This window comes from Drosophila serrata, unplaced genomic scaffold (assembly GCF_035046125.1).
Source record: "Drosophila serrata isolate PLE 108 unplaced genomic scaffold, ASM3504612v1 contig_273, whole genome shotgun sequence".
Lineage (NCBI taxonomy): Eukaryota > Metazoa > Arthropoda > Insecta > Diptera > Drosophilidae > Drosophila > Drosophila serrata.
Genome location: NW_028257171.1, coordinates 1,663,944 through 1,685,141, shown reverse-complemented (window position 1 = coordinate 1,685,141; position 21,198 = coordinate 1,663,944). Strand labels below are relative to the sequence as shown.

Genomic DNA, 21,198 nt, shown 5'->3' with positions numbered 1-21,198 from the left:
GCAGTGGCCCTTGCTTCCTCGTTCGTTGGCTTTAATTTTTCCATTTGTTTTGGCATTTAAAAATGCGCTTCCTTGTAAGAGAGGGATAGAGAGATACAGAGAGAGGGATAGAAAATGGGAACTTGGCCCAAAAGGGGGGTCGGTGGGCGGTGGGCAGTGGCACTTTCAGCTTCTGCCTTTAGACCAACTTGCCTTGGCCTTAGCTCTTTTGGGCCTGGGCCACAAGCAAATGCAAAGAAGCCATTGAATTCCTTGGGATACTATTGACCCCTAGAAGTAAGATTTTTTAAGGGGTACTTAAGGCCACAAAGGGTATATTGTTTTAAGGTTAATCAATATATTTTAAATATAGATATTGATAAAGTTTATTGGGGAAAGAAAGCTGTCTTTTAGTGTTATGCTAGTTTTTTCCTGAGTTCTTTTCAGTAATATTTTGTAGGGTATAAGCTAGCCTTTCTAACTAAATATTGTTTTAAGGAAAAACCATATACTTTAAACATAAATATTGATTAAGTAGTATTTATTTATAAAGAAAGCTGTCTTTTACTGACTGTCATTCTGTTATAGTTTTTCCCTGAGTTCTTGTTATTCATATTTTATAGGGTATAGCCTAGTCGAAACCCTCAACTTTACAACTAGTTTTCTTACTATTTTCCTCTAATAATAAAGTTGTTGTTTTTTTTTCTTCAGGCTTATCTTTTTGTCGCTTCGTTTGTCTCATTTTGAATTTATTAAATTATATGCAAGTTGAGTTTGGCAAAAAGAAGCAAAAATATATATATGTACATATACACATACATATATATATATAATTTTTGTTTTGTTTTTTAACGCATTAATGCGAAATTTCTGAGAATTTTTTAGCAGCTGCTTCCTGTTGTCTCTTGTCTCTTAAAGCTTCCCTTTCACCCTGTCCTCCCAATCCTTCTCCTTTTTGGCCACTCGACACACGCACATTCCTCTTCCTCATCCTCATCCCACATTATCTTTCAGCTTTCTGCTGCAGTTTTGTGTATGGAAAAATTGCCACAAAAGATACAAAAAGAAACTTGAAAGATACAAAACAAAAGCCAAGATATAAAGTGCAATGTGTACCACAAAAAAAAAAATAATAATAAATAAAGAAAGAGAAGAGAAAAGTCAGCGAGAATGATTAAGCTAAAAATTATTAAAAGTTTTCTGAATGAAAAGAATTCACAGATGATCATTTTTTGATGTTGATGATTGTGTATATAATTGAGTGATGATACGAATGATTTAATCAGCATCAATTATAATTCATTATGCATGGATTTAAGGAAATAATGAAATCAAAACAGTTTGAAAGCTTTAAAAAGTGATTAAAATGAGTTGAAATACTTAATTTGATATTAATCTTAGTAAAGTTTTTTAAAGCTGATAAATAATATATATAATATTTAGTTCATTCTTAAACTACATAGCTTTAAGATACATTATGTATCTTTATTATAATAAATTATAAATGAATATGTTTAAAAGTATTCGAACTTATTTATTCTTCAAGTACATGTATCTTTATAATTATAAATAATAAATAAATATGTACATTGCTTGAAGATTCTTTATGTATCTTTTTAGTAGTATAAAAGAATATATTCTATCTAGTTAATTCTTAAATTTTATTGCTTCAAGATACACTATGTATCTTTTTTATTAATATTAAATGTATCCTTTTTCCTCCTAACTTTTCCACCCTGGCTTATCTTTTGATCCCCAGATCATTCATCTGATTATACCTTGACATTGGTCAGCTGCCCAATGCACCTGAACAATTTGTATTGCACATAAACAATATTAAATAAATAAAAATATGCAAGGACCCTTCTTTCACTGTGCCTGTTGTTGTTTCGACTTCTTTGTTGGTTGCATTTTGAGGGGCATTTAATGACCGATGCCAGGTGAAATATGCCAACAGTTGCCAATTCGAAACGAAACCGAAACGGAGCCAAAGACGATGGACATCGACGACAGGTACGGTCGAAAAAAAAAATACAAAAATACAGAAATAAAGAAAAATATTAACCATGTGTGAGTGCCTTTTGGGATCTTAACCATCTTGGCCATCTTCAGCGGAGGATGCGGTCCGGTCAAAGGAGGAGATGAAGCGATGGAGGAGTGGAGATGGGGGCGAGCGATCGCCAGGAATGTTGCAGATGCAGGAGCCGCGGCGGCGAGTGGAAGGAAGGAAGGAGACTTTGTTTTAAATATTTAAACTTGCAGCAGGATCTGTGGCCGAAAAGGATGCGGGGATGGCGTCGCTTTTGGCAGACGGATCTTTGATGTTTTGCCAGTGCTGCAGCCGATTAAAAAAATTTATAATGAGCGACGACGACGACGACTGGATCGAAGATGAGGTAAGGAACGTGGAGTTTGTGGGTCCTTTCAGGGGGGGATAGGAAGCTTTGAGGGAGGACAGACGGCGAAGGCGGCACTCGTATATTATATATATACATATATATTATATATATGCGTATATATATGCCTTATACCTCTTGATCTTCAGATTCGATTTCGCATTTAGACCCAAAAGTTTACTTGTTCTCCACGGGAAATAATACTTATAGGGTAGATATTAAACTTAAATATAATTAAGTTATATTATTGTTATAATTATTCTCTTATTTATTATTATGTAAAAGAATATATCTATTTTTATCTTAAACTAACTTCAGGAAGCCGAAATTACATATCCTTCCAGTTTGCTATCAATTTTTAAGATCGTACTGGAAATCGCTCATAACTAAGCTTAAAATATTCATATTCCTTAAATCGATATTTAAGATATTTCCATGCGAAAATTATATCCGAAAAAACAAATTTTACAAAACTCATAACTCAGCCAAAAAGCATTGATTTTAATTTAGAAAGCTGTTTTATGTTAGTTTTTATAAGGTTAATAAATCTGCATACTTAATTAAAATTTTTAATATTTTTTCCCCCAATTTATTATCATTTTAACCCCTTAAAAATGTTCAAAATTTTTAAAAAATTTAATTTTAGCCGGACATAGCTAGATCGATTCGGCTTTTGATGCTGATCAATAATATATATGTTTTATAGTGTCGGAAATGACTCCTTCAGAGTTTCTGACTAAAATTAGAATACCCTGTAAAGGTATAGTTATTTAGAAATATAGATTATAAAGCTTTACGGGATATTCAATATTTATTCAAAATATTTTTGAATAAACATAATGAAGAGATCCTGCAATTTCATTTAAAATATCTTATCTCTATAATAAATTTGTTTTAAATAATATTGTTTGTAAATATTGTACATAATATCTTTAAATTCTGGCTTAAACTTTATTTTTCCCTGTGCACACTTTTTTTCTCTCTTCTCTCCTCTCCCCTTCATTTTTCTCTCTCCATTTTGGCACTTAGTCAGTCATTTAGTCATTGGCCCGTCGTCATCATCGTCTCGGTCTCCTTTTTGGATTGCGTCTGTTATTATTTTATTTTATGTGCTTTTCCTTTGTCTTCTGCACCAATTTCTGCAAAAATTTACTTACACGCACAGGAGAGCAGGGGGGGAGAAGGGAGGGGGGTTTAAGAAAGAGGAGCCAGTTGCATTCCCATACAGATATATACATATATCTTTATATACATATATATAAATGTATATATATATAAGTTATATCCTCCGCCTGTCTGCTCCTCTCATAATCCACTTTAATTTGTCTTTTTGCTGCCTTTGGCCGCTTTTTTCCTCTTTTTTTTTTTTGTTATTTGTTGGTTTCTTGGCCGCTTCTTGGTCGGTCGGTCGGTTGCTTGGTTTGTTTGTTTGCTGCCAACTTCTGTTGTTGTCGCTTCTTGGCCAAGAATTTTAATTGAAACGAGTTTGAGCCGAGACTCCACCTCCCCACAGTGCAACCCAGAGAGAAGTCCAATCCGCTCCACTTCACTCCACTTGCCTCAGATTTCTTTTCTTTTCTTTTTTTTTTTTTTTGATTTTGTTATGCTGCAGTTTTGGTTGTCTAGACCTGGGTCAAGCTTTTCTTTTTGGCCAATAGAAGAAGCAAAGGAAAATACAAGAAACCAAATATTGGATAATGGTGCAAGAACAGGGTTTCCTTGTAAGGAATGTAGCAAAAAATTTGACTTAGGAATTATAAATAATAAATATTTATCAGTAAAAACGTTTTAAGATTTAAATTTATTTCTAACATATTATTTGACAATCAGTAAGGGTTTAGTTATAAAATAATTCAGTTTTATAGTCAAGTTTGTTATAAAAAAAAACAATACTAAGGTTTTTAATAAATAAAACCGATGATCATCAAAGACCATCATTGTTTATAACAAGAAAAGAAGTAAACGTCAGACTAAAATTATTATAAAAAATGCCTTGATTTAGATTTTGTATTTATCACATTAAGAATTAAGAATAATGCTCTGATAATCAACTTTTGACAATAAAAAGCCACTTAAAAGAGGAGTTAAATTCAATTTCTTATAACAACCCTTTGATCTGTTTGGCATTCCATATTTTTTTCCTAACGCATTTGTATGAATAAATAAAATCTCAAGGCTTGAAAACTCTCTCCAACACCATGTTCAAATCATAACAAAAAACCATATACAACAATAAAATGAAACCCAAACAAAACCAATAATTAAAATAAACAAGAAACTCAATAACTATATTGGATACCTGTTAAATTTTAATAACTGCCAATTTCAATTTGTATTTACTCAAGTGAAAACCTAAAGTCCATAAATAATTCAAAGCAAACCAGATTATTGGAACCATCTTCGTTCACAGGAAATCAAAGCAAAAAAGATACTGACTAGATATAGGGGGATCCTCCCCCTAACAACGCCGCCTTCCTTCCAAAGGCTAAATCCCGACATTCTCTGCCTGCCGATCACGACATGGCCGGTCCAACAACTTCTGTCTGCAGTGAGGCGGAAAAATCGAAACGCAAATATATCTGACAAAATACACGACACCTGATGGCATCCACATATATATATATATATATACATGGCATGCATGTGTGGAGAATAAACAGGAACGGGAACAGGTAAGTAAGAGGAGCAAACCGAGCAGCAGCATCAGCAGCAGCAGGCATTTGGAAGCCACTGTGAAGCCGCAAAACCGAATCCCAATCCCAATCCAAAGCCCGGTCTTGGCCTGGTCAATTTGTCTAGAGGGCAGCCCGCAGAAAACTGGTCGGATGCACGTGTCTTTTGGATTCGAACCTGAAACTCTGAACGCTGGGAGTCTCAGCGCCTCTGAGATTCTCGACAATTGACCTCAAACTGGGCGAGATGAGGACCAAGACGCTACCTTCCTTTCACATGATGCATTCTCTGCCACATTTTACTAATTGAATTCCAATGCCAACAATATTTTGGCTTATTATGTTATTACCAATGGACGGCCCTTCACTGCCACTTAGTCACGGCAATTGGGACGAACTTTCTTTCGGCATCTGTGTGATCCCTTTTTTTTAACCTCATATCATTAAAATTCACACTTCATGGGGAGTTGAAGGAAACGCGGAGGGGGCAATTGGAAATTATGTTGTAATGCGTTGTGGTAATTACAATTTGCGGCCGGGTTAATGCGCATGTGCAACAAACACGTCAACAGCGCCGCCGCTCACGCATAAAACCCGAAACAGGAGCAAGGAAACGATCAAGAAAACAGTTGCCAGGCCAAGAAAACCGGGATGAGGCGGGGGGATGTGGTGCTGGTGGTGGTGCCAAACAGGACTGAAATTTGAAACTGGCCAGGCCATGTAAAGCGGCCCAAACATGCGCCACAGTGGCCACCAAAATAAAAAATAAAATAAAATTAAGCGACAGTCGGTCGAGGCCCGAATCGGGCGACAATTTTTTAAAGAAAATTTTCGGTTAACTGATACAGGTGTGGAGTTCGGTTAGGTTTTGGAGCCCAACTGGGGGGCGTTATTAATAATAATGTATTTTTTTATAGATTTATATTAATTTTAAAGGATTAATGATAGGAAAATATTAAACTTTATATACGAATTAATTAAAGGAATATACTAGTCTCTCTCCCAAGCTACATATAGCAATTTTATATTTCAAATTTATCATTAAAGTAAAAATCAGATTTACATCTTCAATTTTTATGTATTTCAATATTTTTTGAGCATTCTATATCATGCTTCATGTTACATTAAAACATAATACATGTTATTTATACTTTTAATTTATTAAGTTAAATGAAAATTTTATATGATGCTTTTTGCTACTTTCAAACACAATACAGGTTATTTTTCCTTTTATTTTATCTATGTAAATATTTTTTTAAGCACTTTTTATCATGCATTTTTTTACTTTGAAGATTATAGAAAATTTTAAAATTTAATTTTTTAAATGTAAATCTATGATTGATGGTTTTTGTTAAAAAATTACTATAAAATGTACTCACCGTAATTACAGCAGCTTTTGTTGGGCGTTGTCCTCTCTGAAAATAATTAAACTTACCTAAAAATAAAAATAGTTCATATAATTATTATAACTATCAGAAATGTTTGACTAAAATTTCATAACAAAAATTTACAAATATATATAAAAGGAAAAGGCCCAACTAATTTTACTACTAAGAACCAAAAGCAATCGTTTAACGTATTTATCAATTAGTGTTTGTATTTTATGACTTAAAATGTTGACTATTCTTATAGATTAGTTCTGAAATTACCTTATATTATATTTTTCCTTAAAACTACAATTTAAAATGATAAGTAAATCAAGTTTAATTTGAGTAAAATTCCAAAGGACTCCCCCATTTCGTGGGCTCCTGTGTCCAAGAGCGCCCAAGGCTGTTGGCTTTCTTGAACCGCTCCTGCTTTGCGAGCTGGCTGTCTGGACAGGCTTAAAAGCTACACACGAGCAGCTGCAGCAGCACCGGCGACAGAGCTCCACATTGGGACTCACGCAGGTGCTGAAAACTTAATTATTGTATAACACACAACGACGCGAGGCGACGCCGCGTGCTGCAGTCTCAACGGAAGCGAGTTACTGAAAAGCGGTTCGAGTTAATTAATATTTCTTGCTGGCCGCAGATACCCGTACAAATGTTTTATTAATTCTGTTAATTAATATTGCCAATGAGCTTGGTTAAAATGTCAACGATAGTGCAGAGCTCCCTTCCTGTCTCACTCTCTCTCTCTCGATCGATCGATCAGAGTGATCATCTGTCTGTCCCTCTTTCTCCTTGCTCCTTTCTCCAGAGAGAGCGAGAGAGAGGGAGAAAGAGTAAGAGAGGGACAGAGAGAGAGAGAGTGTGAAAGAGAGGAACCTGTTTTGGAGCAGGCGCCAAAGTGCATGTAAAACTAATTGCAGAAACTGGGAAGAAACGATGGTGGAGACTGTGACAATTAGCACGGGCGCCTAATTAACTTTTTTCTCTTTTTTTTCTCTCTTGGCCAAACTATTCAAACAGATGACTCTATTGAGTGCAGAGAACCAAAAACATCAGATAGTTAAATGTTTATGTTACTTAAATAGATATTAATGAGTATCCCACTTTTAACCACCCTTTTTAGTTCGACTTATAAAGTCAAGAAGTAAAGTTTACTATAATTAATAGTTCGATTATTAAACTCTTTAATTCAATATCACATTTCTTTATTGATTAGTGTTTTTATTTTCCCCCTGTGTGGCTATCGATAACTCTCGGTCATATTTTCACATAACTGTCCAACTGACTGTAACTATTTACGACTCTAAATTGTCTTCGCTTGCGCCGAAGAATGCGGTTGAAAAACAAGTTTCTTTTTCAATCTGGTTGCCATTCCAATGATTGATGGCTTGACTGATTGATGATTGAAGGTCGCGGAGTCTCTCTTAAGTGAGTCGCTGACAGGTTCACTGGGTGTTGCCTTTGTGGTGTTAATTACACATAGCCACGCCTCCCCACCTCCACAATTCGCGTGCTGTCAATTTATTATGCACAAAATGCAACATTGAGAATTTTCGCTAAATACAAATGCAAATCGATGTTTTGGCCGTTTTGCCGAAATGCAATTAATTTGTATCTCCAACAATGTTGTGTCTCTGTTTTCTCTGTGTGAGTGTGTGAGTGTGTGGTTTGGGTCCACGCCCCCCTCAGTTTTCCCTGAAAATTCTCTGCTCTGCCGCCTACATAAAAACGAAGGCAATAAACTGCAAATTTCATGGCAGTAAATGCTATCTCAATGTTTGTAAAGGGTGTGAAAAGGGGGATACAGGCGAAGGGATGAATGAAATTGAATAAATTTATCGATAGGAAAGGGAATGTTCGATATATCAATGGAAAAGAGTATATCGATAATATGTATTCTTATAAGTTATTAAAGTTTAAGATTATAGAAACCTTTACGGTAACGACTTCTCTAAAATTTTTGGTAATTAGTTGTATTGGAAATATTTATTGATAAGAAAAAATATAGTTAATATGTTAATGGCTGTAATCGCTTTCCAGTAACATTAATTTTAGAGTTATAGATATAGGCTCGCTTTCGGAAATTATTTAAATAACTCTTAAGGCCTTAAATAAAAATATTTCATAGTATAAGAGAATATATTATGAATATTTATTGTCAAATATGACCCTAATAAATACCCCTATAACCTTTTTGAAATAATATTTATTAAGTAAACATTTTACAGGATATTCCCAAAGCTTCTCCATTGTTAATACTAAAGTATTTCCCACTTGTTTCACGTCTGCCACTGATAAAAGCATTTTCACATATCAGGCCCAAAACACACACACACCCACACACATAAACACCCACCGAGAGTGATGTACTCTCATGCTACCATAAATATACACAGACTGGCGCAAAACCGAAACGCATACATATATGAGAGCGCATATCCAAACACACTCACACAGGGACACAGACACGTAGTTATCCTGACACCGACACGCAGTCAAATGTAAAATGCAAACAGAAATTTCATGATTCTCCTCAGCTGCTGTTGCATGCCCCAAGCTCTCTGCGAGTCCCTGCATTTTCCCCGCACACAATCCCCTCTGCCCCTCTATGGTGTTTACTTGCATGCTGTGTATAAATACGAATTTTATGTTATTTACACAAACGTTGCATCCTCACCTGCCTCACATACATATCTCTCACTCCCGCACACGTTCTCTCTTCATCTTTCCTCTTAATGCACGAGTGTGTACGGGTGTGCGAGTGTGTGCATCCTGGCAAACTTTGTCATTTGCATAACCTTTTCTGGTAGCTGGGGAAAGGGTGGGGTTCGGTGGGTAAGCTTTTCTCTTTATTTTAAGGGGGTAGACCACCCTGACATTTTTTAAAAATCTAATTTTTTTTTTTTAATCAATCTTGATGCTGATATTCTTACGGTCATTTTAAGACATCGGGCTTAAAAATATCTCGTTACTTGTGGATTCTACAGCCATTAGAAGTGAGCGCTGCCGGTATACCGTAGAGTACTTTCTTTATCTTCTTTTGCGTTTTTCTCAAAACAACGTTTTTTAAAACGGTGTACATGATTTCTCAAAAACCGCCGGACCGATTCTCTTCAAATTTTTTACACAGCTTCTCTATAATGCCCTCTATGGCATGACGTAGGATTTTTTCGATATGTTTTTTTGTTTTAAAGTTATAAATTTTTAAATCAAAAATTTTGTTAAAAAAAAAAATTTTTTTTTTCAAAGTGCTCCCATTTGCTCAAAAAAAATTATTTCCAAAAACGGCTACGTCATGCTATAGCCATACTTATATAGCTTATAAAAAATTTTTGTTTTTGAATTTCGGATAACAAATGTGGTGTGCAGCATGTACACCATCCGACCATTCCCTAAAAAAAATTCGTTTTTTGACTGGCTATATCTCCGAGGTTCGTAAATATTTTTTTTCTTTCAATAAGTATTTTTTAGTTTAACATATGTACTTTGATGTACTAATAAATAAAAAGTTGTATTCCCAATAACTTAGTCAAAATGAATTTTTGAAAAACCCTCTAAATTTCATGCGTTCAGGGTGGTCTACCCCCTTAAAGCAATTTAAAATATTTAGTTACAATTACATGTCAACAAATATACAGAGCACAGAGACAGAGAGAGAGAGAGAGAGAGAGAGAGACTGGGAGAAGGACACACCAAAGGACATGCACGTACAAACAGAGGACACACTTGCATATTTTGTGTTTGCTCAAATGGTAGCCTTTTACTGTATCAGGATAATCGGTGTTTTGGGGGGAACTCCTCCCCCATTCGATGGGTCAAATCGAAAGAATGTAGAAAACTTTTACTCATTTTTATGCTGTACAACGATGCGTATGATTAATTTAAGTTTACTACAGACAAATATTAAGTATACGACGTGAGGAACGGGAGACAGACGTTATAGCAGAACTCGCTAAAATTTAGGAATGAGCCTGGCAAAGGCTATCAACCCAATAGAGACAAGTCTAGACAATGACACAATGGCGGCGAACAGAAAAGGACCGCTTAAACGCCATTAAAAGGACCAAGGATGGGTGAACTTTTAGACAAACCATAGAGATGGGGACGTGACAAGATATATAGAAGGGTTTCAAGTGTTTATAATTAAAGTAACCGTGAAGAATGTTATAGAATTATATAGGATAAGTAATAAAGAATTATGTTGGATAAGTAATAAGAAAATAAATGCATTTTTTAGAACTTAAAAATTAGTTATTTTCTTACGAATTCTTTTTAGAAACAATTTCTAGATTGTAAGTTCTAATTAGACGACCAACTTTACTACTTTTGTTGCAAATATTAATAGTATTTAATAATCGAAACACATTTATTAAGTGCATGGTGCCTTTAATCAGCCCCAAAAAGTATGCTACACTTATTGAAATCACTTTGTTGCCAAGATTGAAGGACCTTAAAAAAAAGTATACAAAGATTTAAGAAGAAAATCAATTAAATGAACAAAGATAAATAAATATGAAATATGTAATATTTTCCCTTAATTTCTCTACTTAAATCTCATCTCTCAATTGTAATATTTCATTTGTATTCATCTCGTCCATCTCTAAGCCACAAAGAAGATTTAATGGAAAAGTTGCAGAGCCCGCTGTTGGACTGTTGGACTGCAGGATGGCCAGGATGTAGTCAGAATGCTGCCTGCCAACAAACAAAACGAAAGCCGAACCAAAACCGAAAACCAAAAAGGGGCAACAAATAAACGCCAAGCGAACATCGTTGAGCACCTTTAGTCGCCAGTTCCTGTGCCGTGTCCTTTTTGCCTTCCCCCTGGCCCCAACCTTTACCTCTGTGCCTTTTCCTACCCTCCCCAACTACCTTATCCTTTTGCTCTGGCGTCCTGTCTGTTGTCTGTTGCCATATATAGAACGAAAACGCAATAACGAGAGGGACTGTAAGGAAAGCGAGTAGGAGTTCGAGGACTCCCATGTTGCATATGCACAGCGTAGACAACTCCTTTGTATATAGTCTCCTGGTATGTACATACATATAGGAACCTGGTCCTAGGCCCCGACATTTACTTAACGCTGGGGGGAGGGAGATACGAGGGGGTGAAAACCTGGGCTAAAGGTAGCACCCAGTCCTGGCCTGTGTTCCCTGCCAAATGGCAGGTAACATTCAACGCAATTTCACTACCAACACACACACACACACACAACAAAGACAAGGAGGCTGGAAGTAACTAGTTACTAAAGCTAACCACTTTCCAGGGGAAAAAGTTCAAGAGGTTAACAGCTCTGGGCGGTAGCTTCAAGTAACCTGTATGCTCCAAGTAATTAGGAATAGAATATGCTATTAATTTGAATGGATTCATAAAATATATATATATTTAAGCATTAATAATATTAAAGTATATTGGGAAAACAAAGATATATAAGTAAAATAAATGTAGGTTATATTTTATAAGGTTATCTATATTATAGATGAATAAATTTTCTTTTAAAATTCATCATTAAGGTAGGCTTTTTATAATATTTGTATTTTATATTTAAATAATTGAAATAAAACTTCACTTCCATATCCATGACTTAGACAACGCAAATAAAAACCTAAGATTTTCCGTAATAAAATTCCCTTCTGTTTTTGACACTTTATTGGATTAAATTCAAAACAAAATATACACATTTCTTTAATTGAATAAACCAAATAGAGAAAACAAATTCTCCACATGGACTGTGTGTGTCAGCATTTTTGGCTAACCAACTTTGATTACACATTTAGTCAGTATGTTATTTTAATTTATCGCCCAGTAATTTACAATAAACCAATAACCAGCAAAACGATACAAATAGCAAAAACACCAGATGGCGGAATGCACTGACATTAATGATGATATAGGAATGAAAGCCCGAAACATTTCACAATTATTTGCCATTTGAAACCGCAGTCAAAACAGGAGCAAAAGCAGGAGCTGAAGCTGGAGCTGGAGCTGGATGGAGGAGGAGCAGGGATAATGACCTACCAAATTGTATATCCCTGGATGATATCCCTGTCATACGCTTTTGCCGTCGTTGTCGTTGTTGCTTTTGTCACGAATCAACGTTAACAACAGCAACCTGAACAGCGGCAACTATGTGAAAAGGAGAGGAGAGGAGTGGAGGATTGGAGGAGTGGAGGCCAACAACAACGGAATCATCCACAAACCGCAGGAACCCGACACGGGCGCCAGGACGAAGGACTTATTATGTGAATTTATATGCCCCAGCGAACCCATGATGCACAAAGAAAAATGTTTAGGTTTCAAGAGGTTTAACTTTCTACAAATAATATTATTTCGGTCTTTTAAGAAAAAAATATAAAATTCTATATCAAAGTTAAATATAAATATATCTAGATTTAAGCAAAAATATTTAAAAACCTATGTCAGACTCTAAATATTATATGATAGAGTATCTAGATATATTTATAAGCTTGAAGGGTATTTTAATAATAGTCAAAAGCTTCAAAAACTGTGAAGGTGTCATTTTCGACCCTATATGTCATAAATGTATATTCTTGATCAGCATCAACAGGCGAGTCAATCTAACCATGTCTGGTCAAAATAAAAATTTTCTAAATTTTTTCGAAAAAAATATAAGGGATTGCATCGTTATTTTTTTCTTCAAATATTGAAAAAAATTTGAATATTTTTAATTGTGAAATTGAGTATGCAGATTTATTAACATAATAAAAAATAATATAGAACTGCTTTCAGCTTTAAAATCAATGCTTTTTTGGCTTAGTTATGAGTTTTTGAAACACTGCATTTGTTGAAAAAATGTTATATAAAAATGTCAATAAATATAAATATAAATAAATGTCGATTGCAAGATTATTATTAGCTTAGTTATGATCGATTTACAATACACTTCTATAATTATATTGCAAACTGCAGGAAAATTTAAACTCCTGTTTTCCCGAAGTTAGTTTCCTTTCTTGTTTATAAGACTATAATAATATCATATAACATTTTTCCCCAGTGCATGCTTGTGCGAGTGTAAATGGGGGGCGTGGCCATCGCCCTCGTCATGTGGTCCCGGGCAAAAATGTTATGCAAATTTGCATCATCCGCACACACGTGTGTAAATTGTTGTATGCATTGTTACCTTATAAAAACAGCGTAATTTTTTAAATGGGTTTTATTTACACTCAATCCTCACTCCCACAATTTCGCTGCTGCTTTTTGTACGGTCGTCCCCGGGTAAAAAGTGATTTTCCATACAAATTAACAAATAAAAACACACACAAAAAAAGGAGCAAACATCACAGAAACATTCGCAGGACACTCCACTCCGCACACATGGCGGATATATGTACACATGACTGACAGATATATGTTTATATATATATATGTATATATTTAAATGTCTCTGCATACGTATATATTATGGTACATATCTGTGTGCCATTTTATTTATGCGATGCCAGTGCAAAAGATTCAGGGGAAAATGTTGAAATTTTAATGCAAATATAAAGCACAAAATTGTATTTCTCTTTCTCTCAACTATATAGAAATATATGTGTGGGGGTTTTATACAAATGGTGTAAATATATATATGACAGATATACACATATATATATTTTTAGAGATGAAATGCTTTGGGTTTTTAAAGATTTAAATTTTATATTCTACTGAATTAAATATAAAGCTAGAAGAGTTAATTGTTTTATTAAATTATACTAAGTAAGCAGTTAAATATTTAAAAAGGTTTAATATAATTTATAAAGGGAATAATAATTCTTAAATAGTGAAGAACTTTAAAATATAGGTTTCATAATAACAAACAATAAAATAAATTTAAATATTATTTAATAAGTATTTCAGAAAGCTTTGTTATCCTATTTATTTAATGAAAATACAAATCGAACATTAACATTTGATAACAATTTATAATGGCAAATAAATAGATAAATCTTTAGTTTAAGTTATGCAAAAATAAAAGCATTGATATTTTATTTAAATATATACTATTTTTTAAATTGAACTTTATAAATAAAATGTCACAAAAGTACAAATATCCCTTTGTATGACAAAGAGTATGAAATTCATTTAAATTGTCGACTTCCCTATTTTTTTATTCGTAAAAAGTTGGGCAGCAGATTGCCAATTGGTCAGCCACACCCACTCTCTCACACACACACACACACAAACAAAAAACAAGGATATTCCGACACATATACCTGCATGTAATGGTATCACATTTTTTATACGTTTACTGGCCGTATGTCCAGAGTCCATTCCATGGTCGAAAAACGTTTATTTAAACAAGTGAAATGTAATTATTTTGGAATTTATTATTAAATTAATTTTAATTGTAATAATGTGCATGTTAAAATGGCTCCTGCATAAAACACACACATACATATGCACGTGTCCCTGCATACATATGTGTGTGTGTGTGCTTTTGTGGTTTTTATTGATTTTAATTTATTTATTTAACCATTTTTTGTGTGTGTGCCTCTGCCGGACAAGGGCTACTGTTTGTTGTTGTTTTTGTTCATGTGTCGGGGTTATTATGAAAATGTACAACAGTTTTACAGCGTTAATCAATTTCATTTTCACTCTGGCGAGCAGAAAGCGAAGCAAATTAAATGAAATTAAAAATGCATTTTCATACCTTGCAACAGCGCTTACCGTTAGGCTCCTGGTGTAAGCCAACAAGTAAACAAAAACCCGACCACACTTAATGCCTCATCTAATTGATGGGGGTGGCGGTGGGGCAAGGGTATGATGATGGCAACAATTTCATTTTATTTGCTTGCATATTTTAATTAACCCAAAAAGCCACACAAAACTCTCAACAATGCTTCCGCCCCCCCCGAGCAGCAGGAGCAAGGAAGGGGCGGAAGGGACGTGTTAAATCCTTGCTCAATTGTTATTAGGTGTGATTTGTAAACATAATACATATACTATGCTACTTGAACCTGTGGGCTACAGTCTGTGCTGTGTGTTTGTTTATGCTCTTGCAATGGGTAGCATTAATTTCTAATGAAGCCGAGTATTTGATGAAATGTAATAATAAATAATGCAACTGGAGTTTAATATTTATGATGGATATAAATTATTGTACAGATTTATGTAGCTTTCATAGAAATGTAATTAGTTTATTGTTTATAGAAAAGAAGAAATGCAAATACTTTTCAGATATGAATTATAATCTGTATTGTATCATATTATATCTATAAAAAAACTCTCCCTAATCTAGTGAAGATATATAGGAAAAGTATGCTAATGAAAAATGTTATTAAACTAACAATAAAGTGTTGGTAAAAAGTAAGAGGTTTAAGTCACATTCCATGTGACTATTTCTGCAAATTAAAAGTGTAAACTTCCTGCTCTAGGAAAGTAAATTCTTTAAATCAACAAATCTTTGGTTATTTTCTCAATTTTAGTCTCGAATATTTCAATTAGATTCAAAGAAATTCATAAATTAAATATTTAATATACAAAATAAGCATGGCTAGTAACTACAACCCTTTTAAGAGTATTTCTGTTAAGCCAATTTCAAATTCCCTTTCTGCTTTAGCCCAAAGATTTTGCACTATACGCACAGATACAATTTGTTGCCTACTTTCAGGAGCTCCTCATCTCCATCTCCCTCTCTCTATCCTTGTCTCTATATCTTTCTCTGCCTCACTAGCCAAATGCAATAGCCATCTCGCTCGGAGGCTGGAAATGGGGCTCGTTAGGCCCAAAAACGGACGTGCTTAAAATTTCATAGACACAGCGAACACGCACACAGCAAAAGCAAACATTCACACACACACACACAGAGGAACACGTGCATATGAAATGAACATGTGTGCGTATCCTTTATGGATTTAATCCGCATGCCTGCGGTCGGCCACAAGATCAACTGTTGGCAGAAGTGTGTCAACAAGGAGGAACTGGAACCCGAGAGGTGAGTGTGCGAGTGTGTGTGTATGTGCTTGGGTGGGGTGTGAGTGTGGATGGTGCACAGCAAGTGGTCATAATGGTCGACCCATCCACACCACCTCTCGCCCACGCACTTGCCCCAAAACTCACACACACCCACAGTACCCACTCTCTACATCTCTGTTTCACTGCTATTCTCTCTCTCCCTCTCTTTCTCTGCTTCTCCCTCTCTCTCTTTCTCTGTTGTGCTAATAATGACGCTTAAAGTACGTATGTAAGAGTGTGTGTGTGTTGGTTCTTCTTCACTTATATGTGTGTGCACTTAGAAAAAATAAATTTAGGAATTTTATAAGGGTTTTCTATAGCATAAAATATTTATTTTACATAACTTATACTACCTAAAATAAAGATTCTACCTTAAAGGAATTTTTAAACATTTTTCCTAAGCTTTTAAAAATATCTTAATGGACTTTAAGATACCATTATAAGTTTCATAAATTAACTAATAATTTATAAAGTATTTTATCTTTTTAATAGTATATATTATTACTTATTTGAATACTTTGGCTAGTTATTTTACTCAATTTCTTCGAGTGCTTAACTGAAAACTCCATGATGAGTCCTGCTTGAAATGTTTCAACAGCATTCAGCATCCTTTGCTGGCCGCAGACGCAGTGAATGTGAGTGGAAATGAGTGAGTGAGTGAGTGAGTGAGGAGTTAAGGCCAGACATCAGTCAGTTACACTCGTCAATAGCTTAAGCCCTCCTGATATGCTTTCCCCCCTTTTACCTTGGGAATCCTTTTAGCCACCTAACCACACTCACACATTGTTTTTGGCAGATATGTTCTCACGTTAAAGCCCCCTCAGAAACCTCAATTAAAATGCCTGTTATTAGACAAATATCAATTTGTTTCATTTCCAATCAAGTTAAGATGCCAATCTACACGATGGCCCAGGAGGCGTATACGCAATGTTGCTTTACATGGTCAAGTGCGAGAATTAAAATATTTGCAATAACAATAACTGGGCAAAGTGAAAGACAAATCGATAAGAGAGATTTTATTTGAAAAATATATCAAGAGTCAACATGGATTGCAGGAGAAATTTTAAATTGATTTTAATTTGATTAATTGAAGACAATAGTTTATGTTTTTCAATGTTTTCATTTAACTTTAGACTTTTAGGGGGTGCATAAAATATTCTTTGAGGTAATTGTTTGCTACTTATGTTTACCAAGTAGTAAATGGGCAATAAATGATTTGTTTACTCTAAAGAGAAGCTTTACGCATTAGTTACTTAATAACTTGATTGGTATACATAATTGTTTATAACTTAAGTTTGTTAAATATTACAAAGACAAGACATGAACTATAATCATTGTATAAATATGCTACTTATTGTCACATGATTTACCTTAAAACTAATATAAGGAAGAATTTCTTATTTTACTTAAAGGCATAGGGCTATTAACTTGATTTATATATCAGAATATGCTTAGTTAGTTCATACCTAAGAGACCTTTTTTAATATTAAACAAATTTAGCCCTTTCTTAAATCTATATAATCAAGGCAGAATTCACGCGGGAATATTCCTTTGTTTTTTTAAATTCGACATTAATTATACTAATTGACTTAATATATTTTGAAAAAATATCAAACATTTTCCTTAATACAATAACGAAATATCAACAAAAAGCTTTGTACATTTAAGAATTATTATTTGAAACTGTCCAGCTTAAGGGGAAATTCATATCTTATTTATGTTTCCTGATTTCTAAGTAAACAACAGAGCACTTTTAAGGAATATTTGTTATTCTTTAAATTACCTAAGCAAAGCAAAGAAATAGGTCTGAAATTTGAGCATTTCGAGTCTTCCCCCATTTATTTATGCAATTGTATGAATCACTGGCAAAAGATTTAGTTGGGATCTGCCATCTAATTCGACAATCAACAAAGCAATGGGATGCCCAGCATCCACAAATACCAAGTCATCCTTACACATTCACACAGGGGCAGACAGGCAGGGGGCTCCCTTTCTATGTCCTTTCCAGGATATTCAAATACATTTTGTATACACAGCTATTGAGGCGTGCCCGGTGTGTGTGTAACGGCAATCATTATTGAGGCAATGATGTGCATTTCATGAATTATCCACGGCAAGATGATGCGTTCCAATGTCGAGCATCGGGCATGTGTGTGTGTGTGTATGCTCGTTGGCTTCCTGCTCAAGGACTCGCCCTTTGCCATCCGGATCCATCTCCCTCCCGACTGTCCCTTGCCCTTTCCCGGACCATACACGGTTGGTTGAGCAATGCGCCGAGGTAAGTAATAAACTTATTGGCCCCATGCCTGTCCGTTGATTGTCCGTTTGTAATACACACAATATGGCAGGATATGGCGCAAGGAGCTGGACATATCCAGGGATGGCCCAACTTATTGATGGCTCATTTATGGATTAATCCAGTTAAAACGAAGTGCTCTAGTTTTCGAAGAGAGTCCGAGAATGAAAATATGATTAATCCTGTATGCATTTAGCAAAATGACAAGGCAATTAGGTGCTTAATTAAGAGTAGCCAAGTTGGATTAAGTTGGTTAATTAAATTGGTTTCCATATTGTAAAGGTTAATACAAGTTGTAGATATTCTAAATCAACTATTGTGAAATTTTGAAAGGTAAGCAACTTCTTTCAACTAGCAATAAAGGTCGGATGATGATTTTATATATATTTACTTTAACAATAATTATAATCCCTTTAAAATATAATTTATCCTATCCAATTTGGCAAACCAGTTAAGTCGTACCATCTCTAGCAACCAGATTGGCAAAATGGAATTAAGGGTCTGGGTTCGCAGTGGGTGGAACATGGCCTTTGTGAGCCGCCCACTCAAATGTGGCTGTATCATGACGAGCTGGCAATGCCAGCGGACGTTTCATCGTTAAATGTGGAACTGTTAAACAGATAATGACCGACCACACCACACACCGGCGCACACACACAACCAAACAGAGCCACCAACCACCCAAAACCACGGTTCTTCCTCTCCTGTTTCCACCGCAGAACAGATCGAGGAGGTGGCACTGGGCACATGGCAGTGAACTGACCAGAGGCTTTTGTTGTGCTACCCGGCCTTCATAACTGTATCAATGGCGGTGGCCAGCTGGGATGGAGCTCCCTGCTCCTGATCCTGCCAATGATGATGATGATGATTCCACCAACTCTGATGGTGTTATTATTCCGCCTGTTATTTGTTGGTGTTGTCCTGCGGAAACCAGACGACTGTCCTGCTGAAATTCTGATGCATTGAAATATAATTATTGGGAAATGTGCGATTGTCGTTGGGTTTCCGTTTACGTGCTCGCCATTTCGGTTTGGGTTTTGCTTGACGATTATGCATGCATATGGGGAAGAATGGGATGGAAGCCAGTGTAGGACATGATTGTTTGTCCTTGTACATGCGATTACAATGTGAGGCGACAAAATGGGAATGGTCCTTGCTATGTATAAAGGAAATATGATTGGTTTAAGTCTGGGTTTACTTTCTATAGATAATATTTGTTTCTAAATACTTAAACTAAATTTTCAAGATATAAGTAGCTAAAAATTAAATATTATTCAAGAAAATACGTAAATAAAATCAATTTTAATATGGTTAAATATTACTATAATAAATATTTTTTAGTTAAGTTATTTACCTATTATTTAAAACTACGAATTATTATTATTTTATATTTTTTACTTCATATATTTTGCGTTAATTACCACTGTAAGTGCACACACACACACTCTCGCATCGATTTGGCGCAAAGGAATTGATACTCCCCCTCTCGCTTCCTCGCATTCACCTAACGCACCTCCCCCCCCCCCCCAAACTCCCTCGCACGCCATGGCCATGCAATCATAATTTATGCAAACCAAATGACATAACAGTTGCCAGATTATTGCTGTGCATTAAACACATGTACGTATATAGTTGTAAATGTCGCTACATGCACATTCAATTACCATATTAACCGAAACGACTAATTAACTAAAGTTGTATTTACCTCAGAAGTCTCAATTGGCAACCCTCGCACACACACACTCGCATGTCATTGCCATCCGTGTGCATCTCAAATGCAAGACATTTGACAGGCTGAAAATGTTATGTTGCGGCTGCGTTTGCGGCTTGCATTCATAATCAGCATGTGAATTAAACGCTCCTCTACACATTCGCACACAATTTACACTTTGAACGCGACGTTTTATAGGACTTTTCGCGATTTTTCCGAGGACAAATTATCACTTTGCATTTTTTCACTTTCTCACCACACACCGTTATTCGCGCCATTATCGATCGTGCCATCGGCGTTATCGATAAGCAGCTGTGGTCAGTGTTGGAAAGCTCGCTAGCTACCATGGCGCACTCTAGCGGGAAATTCAAATCGTGTATATTTGAATGCTTAGTGATAATGTAAATAAAAATCAAGTGATATTAGCTTACATTTTATATTTTTATTCAATGAAGAAAGGGAAAATATTTGGTATTGACAATTTATTATTATAAATAGTTTTTCTAAGCAAAAATATTTAATTTACGCATTTTTATGGAGAAAAACACTAAAAATATTTTATTATGTGTATTTTAAAACTAAATAATATTATATAAAATTAAGAAAGGAACTTTGACACTTATTTTATCTGAAAAAATTACGTAAATAAATATATGCAAATGATTCATTTTGTAAATTAAACAGACAATTTATAAAAGAAAATACAAATGTTATAAAATAATTTATTGTTAATTTAATGCACAATTTTGGTCAGAAGCTTTTAAATTGCGGGCAACTCAAATTTAAAAACCTGCGCGCCAAGTGAAACTCACCATGGCG

General features: G+C 34.9%; 1 long non-coding RNA gene across 1 annotated transcript; it reads right to left on the bottom strand.

The window, feature by feature from the left end:
• Positions 1-3,702: 3,702 nt before the first annotated feature.
• Positions 3,703-20,646, bottom strand: LOC147643452 (uncharacterized). The gene is made up of 2 exons (XR_015272115.1): positions 20,374-20,646; positions 3,703-6,482 (listed from the first exon to the last, which is right to left on the bottom strand). It is a non-coding gene; the product is annotated as an uncharacterized LOC147643452 (long non-coding RNA).
• Between the last annotated feature and the right edge of the window lie 552 nt (positions 20,647-21,198).